At 48.8% G+C, this 9538-nt stretch overlaps 1 non-coding gene across 1 annotated transcript; it reads left to right on the top strand.

Moving 5' to 3' along the window:
* The first annotated feature begins 7831 nt into the window (after positions 1-7831).
* TRNAC-GCA lies at positions 7832-7903 on the top strand. Its single transcript has one exon. It is a non-coding gene; the product is annotated as a tRNA-Cys (tRNA).
* The last annotated feature ends 1635 nt before the right edge of the window (positions 7904-9538 follow it).

Below are 9538 nucleotides of genomic sequence, written 5' to 3'. Positions count from 1 at the left end.
GGTGAAACGAGATGGTGAGCACTGGTCAGATTCAGGGGCAGTGTGGAGGCCCCACCACATCCTTGTCACACAGAGGATGCTCAAGGTGCAGACATGGAACAGTGTTTCGTGAGAAGGTTATTTTTCATAAAACGCGTTTTCATGTTAACATGAAATGGATGTATAACTTTTAAATGAATCAATAAATGATTTTTATATTACCTGGTTGTTTTTTGCAATGTGATAAAGTGAAGTCGCTCAGTCGGGTCTGACTCTTTGTGATCCCATGGACAGTAGCCTACCAGGCTTCTCTGTCCGTGGGGTTTTCCAGGCAAGAGTACTGGAGTGGGTTGCCATTTCCTTCTCCAGGGGATTGACCCGACCCAGAGATTGAACCTGGGTCTCCCGCATTGCAGACAGATGCTTTACCCTCTGAGCCACCAGGGAAGCCAGTGTGATATATATGATAGGAAAAGCTCTTCAAGGTCCTGACTCAAAAGACCTACGGTATCGCTCAGGGGACTCCACTCAGTGCTCTGTGACGGCCTATATGGGAGAAGGGTCTGAAAAAGAATGAACATGTGTATGTGTAAAACTGAATCACTCTGCTGTGCTGTGTGCCTGAAACTAACACAATGCTGTGGCTCAACTCCACCCCAATAAAACCTTAAATAATAGAAAAGACCTGAACCAGGTCAGGTGTGTCAAGCGCTCCTAGGATGAATGGTTTGAGACCTGCTTGCTCTGAGCATGGATCCTGAAGGCTGGTTCGCACACACTAGAGTCACCGGGGCCCTGCCCCAGGGCGTCTGATTCAGCGGGTCTGCAGTTCAGCTCAGGCAACAGAATCTTCAAAGCGTCAGGTGAGAGGCCAGACCCAGGGAACTTGAGACAAGATTTCAGGTTGGACATGCAGAGTCCTGAGCCCCACACCAGACCTTCAGGTGAGTGTCTGCCTTTGAACAAGAGCCCCAGGAAGACTGCCCCCAAGTGCAGTTCAGGAGGCGCTGCTTCAGATGGTCCCTGAGCTCCTCCCATGTGAAGACGGAGCTCCGACGGCTGCCGTCTGCTGTGAGCGCTCTGTTTTCTCCCACCACTGTTGCCGGGGTTCGTTTTTCCTCTCTGCAGCCAACACATGGGTTGTTTTAAAAAGAATACCAGGTTAGACCCTTCAGAATAAATAAATAGAAATGATTTTGTAGTTACAGATTGTATAGATTACCCACCACTGGTAAACTTCTCTCTCTTTACATTCTTGTAACTTAAACACAGTCCCAATATATTTACTCTTCAGCTGGGGGGAAAAAGAGAAAGGGCTGCTGGCTGGTTTTCAGGGTCTTCTCTCAGGAGAGCAAGTTCCTACCCCTGGGCTCCTCAAGAGGAATGCTTCTTTCAACCTGGGCTGCGTGCCTTCATTTCAAAGATGTATCATCTCAGCAATATTTTTCCCAAGAACTTTTCACCATCCAAGGAGGTGACTCTATTTCAATGATAAGCGCTGTTCTAAATGAAAAAACACCCATTCACTCTCCAGCTGGTCCCCTTAGGAGTTGTGTGACCCTGCGCAACTCACATCACCTCTCTGAGCCTGTGTCCTCAGCTGTAAAATAGCACCAACCTCAAGTGTCTCACAAGCCAGGGATGGAAATGAAACAAGCTATCGAATGTAGATGTCTCAAGAGCAGAGTTGAACTGTAAAATATGATTTTAACTGTAAAATATGATTTCAGAGGGAATGCATGTTCCATATACAGACTCCAGGGGCAAAAACACAGAGAAGTACAAAGGATGGAACAGAATTTGCCAGAAATCCCATTCCTGTGTTAAAAATCTTGTCAGACCCGTGAGGGGGAGGAGAAGTGTTTACACATCACTCCATTAGGACTCCTGACTTCAGTGGCTCCACGTTCACAAACACACGTGCCTGTGGGTCTATGCGTGAGCTGGGTTAACACACCGTTGTACAAAGTGAGGACTCATTGAGCTCTTCTGTATAGTTGAATAAGTTCATTATTACAAACAAATTTTGAAAATTAGTCTGTTGATTTTGAATAACAATTTTTGTAAATAGCAAAAAAAAAGACAGCAGGCATTCTCTGTTCTTACTCTCTTAGACAACTCTGAGCAAATCACATGCAAGCTTTCTGTTCCTGTAGTGAATGTTTCTTGGGACTTCAGGTTTCAGGGATGTGGCTGCTGGTGACTTCGAAGGCTTGTCGGGCTCCTGGGAGCCTCCTCATTTGCCCGCTATTTCTTGCAGGGAATGAGTCTGAGATTTCTTGAGCATAGGGAGGCAGGGACAAAACATGTGGGTGCCCCGGGGTGTTGGGGTGTCCCTTTCCTACGGGAGGTGGGTGACAGCGGCCGGAGGTTAGGGAGTCCCCAGCAGACATGAGGCACCAGGCTGGGCCGCAAAGCCCGGGGTCCATCACTTGCACAAAAGTTCGTGATGACGGATGTTGCTGCTTGGCTCACAGGTGATGTTTCAGCTTGTCCAGCTCAATAACTGGCCCAAGTTTGCAGTGAATTAGTGGTAAAGGGGGCAAGCTGGTCTGGAAGACAGTCTGCAGGCTCCAGAGGCCTGAGCGACATGTGACTCGGGCTGTGTCTCAAAGACTCACCTTGGGACTCTGGCTTTCTCACAGGGAGGCTCAAGCCCGCCAGACGCACCTCCTGCCACCCCGCATGGCGATGCCCCGAGGGAAGGGACCGTTGCTCTGCATCTCTGCGCTTACTCACCCCACCCACACGTGGGGCCCGTGATTCCCACGTTCCTCCTGGAGGAAGCTGCCTCTTTGGTGAGTAAGATTCCGGTCGGTTGGCATCACGTGGGGCGTTCCTGCCCTCTGCGTTCACATACACTTTAGTGTTGTGGTTCCTGCTGGTCTAGAGAAAAAGTTTCGGAGTAAAACACAGAACCTGGGACAGACCCAGACCCACAATTTTTAAAAGAAAAACTGGTGAGAGAACTTGTTTTTCAAACTAGAAAATGCCGTACAAATAAAGAGAGGTGAACGTAGAACTGCTGGCTGTCGTATCACTTCCTAGGACATCCCAACACCGGAAGGGTGTGGTGAGTGTTTGGACGTTGGCTCTGCTGCGTCTTGACTAGCTGGGAAAACTGTCCCTGAGGAACCATAAACAGGTCTGAGCGCGAACATCATGGGAGTCCTTGCTGTGAGCTTTTTGGTCTGGTGTCAGTGTCCCAAGGGACCACTCTGAATCAAGCGGAATGGCCAAGTCACCAGACCCAGACTTGTAAAACCACAGGGTCAGAGGGGCCATGGATGATGTAGCAGTCAGGAAGGGCCAAGTCAGGTTGAAGTAACAAACAACCCCCGAATTCTGAGGTTTGTGCTTTTATTTTTTACTTTTTTTAAATAAAGGCTTATTTCTCTTCATGTGGGAGGTCCATTGTAAGTTGGCAGGGGCCTCTGGTTGGTGACTCAGACTCAGGAAGTCGTGCCATCTTGATCATTCCAGTTGCCCTGTGAGGGTCTCATGGCAGCAATGAGCCACCCCAAGCCCAGAAGTGACCCATTTCTCACCGGCTCATGACTCATTGGCCTGAACTTGTCACCCAAAGGGGCAGGCAGTGCAATCCTACCAGCATCCTTGACAGGAAACTCCTGGAAATTATTGGCAAACACAACACATGTGGGCATGCCTTCTGACCAGTGGCTAATGGCTCACAGTCAGTGGGGTTAAGAAGGGTCCAGAGGTCTGCCAGGCAGCGCGAGCTGACCAGTAAGCCATGCCTGGCAGGGGTGCTGGCCGGAGACGTGTTCCAGGGAACTGCCACTCTGGCCAAGGCCAGCACCCTCAACTTGCCAATGAAAAACCTGGGGTCCCAGAGGGAAAGCAGCAGTCCTGGGTGACAGCGGGTTAGGAGCAGGGCCAGTGGAGTCCAGGGCTTGTTCCTCCTAGACCAGCCCTGCTTCAGCTTACATAGCAGGCCACTACTACTAGAACTTGGCCAAAAAATCAGACACCTCCTCCCTCTAAAACCTACCAAGGTTTCTTTTCACTTGTTGAAAAGTTAAAAAGCAGGTCAATTTGTGACCCATTCCCCTCTCTTCTCAAATCTGGAGCCACTGACCTGGGTTGGTGGGGTGTGGGGGGGGGGGGTCACATTGACTGTTGGGTGTAGAGCTGTTGATATAAATGAAAAAAAACAAACAGAGGAAGAAGATCTGGCCGAGTCTCCACTGTTGGTTCACAAGAACCGAAACTACCCTGTCTTTATTTTTCAGTGGAGGGTCGTGTGGGTCAGCCGCACACTGGCATTTGGGTTTGTAATTCCCACCAAATGAGTCAGCAGAGAGAAGAACACAGAGTTTTTTCAGCAGACATCTTTGAGCTGGTGCCCACTACCATTAGAGAAAAAAAGCCCTGTTTATAGAGTAACCATGTAATAAGCACAGAGCCCCGTACACCCCATACCCAGAGTCGTCAGTGTCCCTAGGGGCCTGACTCCCTCCCCTGTTGGGGGCAGACATGGCCGGCTTGTTCCAGCATGGGAACACTCACTCCTTCCTTCTCTGAGGGCAACCACGACAGCATTTCTCAGTGATGGAATGCCCATAAAGACCTGTGGAAAATGTGACTTAAATTCCACCCTGGAATCCTGGAAGAGTGTGTGTGTGCACCTATACAGATGCATGCCCACGCACATGTGCCCAAGCGATGAGTATGTTGCTAGAAACACGTTTGCATCCACCTCAGGCAGGAGCAGCTTCAGCTACAGACAGAGCCAGCCCCAGGCCACCTGCCAGCTCTAGTGCTGAATAACAGGGGCTTAAATGCCACTTCCAGCCCAGAAAAGGAGCCCTTCCTTGGCTTATTCATACTAATTTGTAAATGACTGACACTGGTTTTATGGAACAAGTCTTGGTAGGGTGGGGTTGCCAAGGTCATAGAGGGTTAAAGGTATGTCAAAGGGGAGAGGGAGGTGCATTCAAACAAAGGAGAAAAAGCATAAACAGAAGGTGGTGTAGGACAGAAGCATAGACTTTCCTCCTATCAGACATTTGCTGAGAACCAGCATGGAGCTCATCGTAACTGTGATCTGAGCTGAAACCTGCCCGGTGTCTCCTCTGCTCTCCATGCTTGCTCGGCTGGAAAGTGGCCAGTTTGGGGCTGCACTGGTCCATGGGCTTGGGGCTCCGCGTTGTCCTCAGGTTTCTGTTTCTCAGACCACCCCCAAACCACACCTGCATCTCCCCATCTCAGTTCAGATCTGTCACTCAGTCGTCTCTGACTCTTTATGACCCCATGGACTGCAGCAGGCCAGGCTTCCCAGTCCATCACCAACTCCTGGAGTTTACTCAAACTCGTGTCCATTGAGTCGGTGATGCCATCCACCCGTCTCATCCTCTGTTGTCCCTTCTCCTCCTGCTTTCAATCTTTCCCAGCATCAGGGTCTTTTCAAATGAGTCAGTTCTTCACATAACGTGGCCAAAGTATTGGAGCTTCAGCTTCAGCATCAGTCCATCCAATGAATATTCAGGACTTATTTCCTTTAGGATGGACTGGCTGGATCTCCTTGCAGTCCAAGGGACTCTCAAGAGTCTTCTCCAACACCACAGTTCAAAAGCATCAGTTCTTCAGCTCGCAGCTTTCTTTATAGTCCAACTCTCACATCCATGCATGACTACTGGAAAAACCATAGCTTTGACTAGATGGACCTTTGTTGGTAAAGTAATGTCTCTGCTTTTTAATATGCTGTCTAGGTTAGTCACAGCTTTTCTTTCAAGGAGAAAGCATCTTTTAATTTCATGGCTCCAGTCACCATGTGCAGTGATTTTGGAGTCCCCCAAAATAAGGTCTCTCACTGTTTCTGTTGTTTCTCTATTTGCCATGAAGTAACGGGACCAGATGTCATGATCTTAGTTTTCTGAATGTTGAGTTTTAAGCCAACTTTTTCACTCTCCTCTTTCACTTTCATCAAGAGGCTCTTTAGTTCTTCTTCACTTTCTGCCATAAGGGTGGTGTAACCTGCATATCTGAGGTTATTGATATTTCTCCTGGCAATCTTGATTCCAGCTTGTGCTTCATCTAGCACAGCATTTTGCATGATGTACTCTGCATATAAGTTAAATTTAAAAAGTGAAAGTGAAATCACTCAGTCATGTCCGACTCTGCAATCCCATGAACTGTAGCCTATGAGGTTCCTCCATGTATGGAATTTTCCAGGCAAAAGTACTGGAGTGGGTTGCCATTTCCTTCTCCAGGGGATCTTCCCAACCCAGGGATTGAACCTGGGTCTCCTGCATTGCAAGTAGATGCTTTTACCATCTGAGCCACCAGGGAAGCTCAAGTTAAATAAGCAGGGTGATAATATACAGCCTTGACGTACTCTTTTCCCGATTTGGAACCAATCTGTTGTTCCATGTCCAGTTCTAATTGTTGCTTCTTGACCTGCATACAGATTTCTCAGGAGGCAGGTAAGGTGGTCTGGTATTCCCATCTCTTAAGAGAATTTTCCACAGTTTGTTGTGATCCACACAGTCAAAGGCTTTGGTGTAGTCAATAAAGCAGAAGTAGATGTTTTTCTGGAACTCTCTTGCTTTTTTGATGATCCAACGGGTGTTGGCAATTTGATCTCTGGTTCCTCTGCCTTTTCTAAACCCAGCTTGAACATCTGAAAACTCATGGTTCACGTACAATTGAGGCCTGGCTTATAGAATTTTGAGCATCACTTTGCTAGCCTGTGAGATGAGTGCAATTATGAGGCAGTTTGAACATTTTTTGGCATTGCCTTTCTTTGGGATTGGAATGAAAATTGACCTTTTCCAGTCCCATGGTCACTGCTGAGTTTTCCAAATTTGCTGTCATATTGAGTGCAGCACTTTCACAGCATCTTCTTTTAGGATTTGAAATAGCTCAACTGGAATTCCATCACCTCCACTAGCTTTGTTCATAGTGATGCTTCCTAAGATCCATTCGAACTTTCCAGGATGTCTGGATCTAGATGAGTGATCACACCATCACGGTTTTCTGGCTCATGAAGATCTTCTTTGTATATTCTTCTGTGTGTTCTCACCGCCTTTCCTTACTATCTTCTACTTCTGTTAGGTCCGTACCATTTCTGTCCTTTATTGTGCCCATCTTTGCATGAAATTTTCTCTTGCATGAAATTTTATCCCCATCTAGACATTGCTTTGCCAACAACCAACCCAAACCTTCTTCTTTGAAGTAGCATGTTGAAGCAGCAGAGGGGTGTTGGGGGCAAGAGCAGGATGGGATGGGACAGACCAGATGCAGGACATGGGGGTGGGCATCCCGGGAAGGTGGGGAGGAGCCCACGGGAGGGTCCTGCCACAACCGCAGTCAGGGTTACTCGAGTCTCTGTGCCTTTTCCCCGAAGTGCAGCATCTCTCAAGGCTAAAAACATATCATGATTCTCAGGCATGGAAAAATAAAGTGAGCTAGTTTGGCTAATGTAACTCAGATGCAGTGCCTCTCCTCCTCTCTGCTGGAGCCACAAGGCTCGGCTGTATCTGATCTGGAAGAAAACCCATGTCTCAGGGGCTCTGATACACATCTCCGTTCAAGCCTGTGTATGTGAGCGTGCCCAGCCGCCAGCTGGTGCCCAAACTCGTGCTTGGAGGGAGGAGAGGAGTTCTGCGGGGCAGTCCCAAGGGGTGAGCTACCCATTAAGATGGCCCAGGTTGGGTACAGGTGAGCCGGGCCACACTCTTGTCATCCGCCTCCGGTAGAAGCAGTCCCAGCAGCATTTCACCTCAGCCCTAGGTGGGGAGGTCTGCAGAGACCCTGCTCCAAAATAAAGTCCCAGGTCCCAGGGCTTGAACACATCTTTTTGAAGGACACTATGGAGCTCTCAGGGGCTTCCCTGGTGGCTCAGAGGTTAAAGCATCTGCCTGCAATGCGGGAGACCCGGGTTCGATCCCTGGGTAGGGAAGATCCCCTGGAGAAGGAAATGGCAACCCACTCCAGTATTCTTGCCTGGAGAATCCCATGGAGGGAGGAGCCTGGTAGGTTACAGTCCGCAGGGTCACAAAGAGTCAGACACGACTGAGCCACTTCACTTCACTTCATTTCCATGGAGCTCTCATAGATATTCAGTCAGTACTCAGAGAAGCCTGATGAGGTGGTTGCTGCTGTTACTTCTGTTAGACAGCTGAGGAAGACAGGCTCAGAAAGGTTAAGTTCCTAACCCAAGATCACACAGCATTCTAACACGCAGAGGTGGGACTTGAACCCCGGCAGCTTGCTCCAGATAGCTCGGGGCTGTTAAGAAAAGTACTGCTGTGCTCATCCATACACAGGACTTTGTATGGACACATGTTCTCTTGGGGTAACCTCTACAGATGGGTAGTCCTGGGCCATATGGTGAGTCTGTATTTAACTTTTTAAAAAAACATATCTATATAATTATTTGGCTGCGTCAGGTTTTAGTTAAGGCCCAGGGATCTTTCATTGCAGTGTGAGGGCTCCAGAGCACGAGAGCTCAGATGATCAGAGGCACGTGGGGTCTTAGTTTCCCCAACCAGGGAGCAAACCTGAGTCCCCTGCATTGCAAGGTGGAGTCTTAACCCCCGGACCACCAGGGAAATCCTGTATTTAACCTTATAGGATAGGCCATCCTGTTTTCCTCACAACATGTGACACTTCTCACTGCTCATGTGTTTTGCCAGGATTTGGAATCATCTCTCTTCTCCACCTCAGTCATCCTTGTGGCCGCACGGGGATATTTCATTGTGGGTGTGATGTGCATAAAATAAGTGTACAAAAATAAGATGCAGAGTAACCAGAGAGAGAAAAAGAAACAGAAATCTGAAACACTGAGGTCAAGCTCCATAGCCAGGAGTGCTGTGCAAATATTGAATCCTGACAGTCTCCTCTGTGATGAAGTGAGAGCTGTGAGAAGAAACAGCCAAGGGGGCAAGAGAACCAACAGGCCCTCACCGCCAGCATCCCCTGTGAACCCTTTCCCGCCTTTGCTCCCTCGAATCCTGGCCCCAGGTATAGAGGCTTACTTTTCAGTTCTAGCCACATCGTGGTCACAAAGTGGTCCCTCACCTTCAGAAGAACCTGCAGCCTCAGACAGCTGGAGAAATGGACCAGTTGGCCTCACAGTGCGCTCTGAGAATCCTCGACTCTCTGGTGGTCTTAGCTCTGTCCTGTCCCTGCCTCACTTGCCCCCACCCAGGGGTGCTGGCCGGACCCACCTCCCACAAGAACAATGCACATGAGTCCTCGTGTGGGGATTTGCTAACCCGGGCAAGCCAAAACCAAGTCAGGACCGACTGACCTCAAGAGAAAGGATTATTTGAAACGGAGCCATTCTGAACAGAAATCCACAACCTACGATCATAGTCAGAGAAGGTCCAGGATACAGGCAAATGAGCACGTAAAACCCCCTGGTGTCTCGTGGACACCAGCCACGCAGCCTCATATGGAGGTCACCAAACATAATGACGCGTCATACAGCCAAGCGTCCAAGCGTCCTAACACACAACACATTCTCACCCTCAGGAGGAAGTGGTAGCCTTCTCCACTGGGTGTCACTCGGAAGGAAACTCTTACACTATCT

Source organism: Cervus elaphus, chromosome 4 (genome assembly GCF_910594005.1).
Source record: "Cervus elaphus chromosome 4, mCerEla1.1, whole genome shotgun sequence".
Lineage (NCBI taxonomy): Eukaryota > Metazoa > Chordata > Mammalia > Artiodactyla > Cervidae > Cervus > Cervus elaphus.
Note: the sequence above shows the minus strand (reverse complement) of the source record. Positions and strands in the feature narration are given on the sequence as shown.